Below are 1395 nucleotides of genomic sequence, written 5' to 3'. Positions count from 1 at the left end.
AGTGACTTAGGGGAAATTGGAGCAAACATCAAGTTGACCCTTAGCATCAACCCAAGTGTTACCTCAATTTCAGCAAATCAACACTTGACCTTATTCATTGAAATACTTTTCACATTTTAAGCTAATAATAGTCATTTGCATCATTTATTTTGGTCATCGTATACAATCAGGGTCAGCCCTAGCCCATTTGGGGCCCAAAGCAGAATTTCATTTGGGGAGCCACCAAGAATTGTGGGCCCTATGAAGAAAATCACATTGGGCCCCCTCTGTGCAGCTGTGGTCACCACATCTTGAGGACCTAATTGACCCATTAAAAGCTATTTTTATACTGTTTGCCTTTAAACCTGAATTTAGTTATATGCCTGTTATGGAGTGATACGAATGCATGGGAAACAAATTGTTCTATAAATAATTTTTAGTGGAAAATAAATTACCTGATTTTTTTTTTTTTTTTTTTACAAAAAAACAACTTCTGCCTTACAAGGTAGCAGCTCTACTGTTACACCACCAAGTGACAGGTGCGTAAGTGAATTTGCCCGTTTTATGTTCCTATTCTGCTGCGTGCTTTCCATCCCTGCAGCAATGGGCATAGTGTTAGAGTACTCAGGTTTTTTTCTCCTGCCTGTACTGTATACAGTGATGTGAAAAAAATAGGACACGCCTTTCTACTCTTGAACTGCTGTACACAAACAGGTGAAAATTTGTCACAACATGCACCCCTACTGTGTCGCCTGTGCTATTATTTTTCTGTCAAATACACCACACGGTGGCGCTGTTATTAAGCATAAATCGGATGGATTTGAAATTTCTCACACAGCTCAGAGCGCTCTGCAAAACACCCACTGGATCGCAGCAAACTTTGGTTCACACCTTTAGGGGAATGTAAAGCGCATGTCTGTTTAATTTGAGCAAGGTTGGTTGGAAAAACATGGCTGCTATCAATCAACCCTATTAGAAAATTGTGACACACACAGGAAGTGAACAAACCTGTAATGACAAAATGTGTCACAATGTTATACAGTATGTAAATATAGCGTGATTGAATTATCTGTAATAGACATGGAAAAGGATTACATCAGCTTTGCTTCTTTCTACTCTTTTTCGGACATGTTGGATTACATTTATAAATGTAATCATGTGATGTACCTTAATGTAACTTGTTAAGCATGTCACAAACAAATAAGCCATACCATACCAACCAGAACCAATTAATTGCCCAAACAGTAAGTCATTGACCATTTGTCACAATTATTTTACACTTGATAATATTTGTACTGATAATATTGCTGGTAATACTGTATTGTTAATATTGAATTGGCTGATTGGTGCTGGCACACATATTTTCTTTTTAAATATAAGGACAGGTTAACTGTCAGCTTTTCATGATGAAGCTGT

The sequence above is a fragment of the Dunckerocampus dactyliophorus genome, chromosome 2 (genome assembly GCF_027744805.1).
Source record: "Dunckerocampus dactyliophorus isolate RoL2022-P2 chromosome 2, RoL_Ddac_1.1, whole genome shotgun sequence".
Taxonomy (NCBI): Eukaryota; Metazoa; Chordata; class Actinopteri; order Syngnathiformes; family Syngnathidae; genus Dunckerocampus; species Dunckerocampus dactyliophorus.
The sequence above is the reverse complement of the archived record's forward strand: the minus strand, read 5'-3'. Positions refer to the sequence as shown.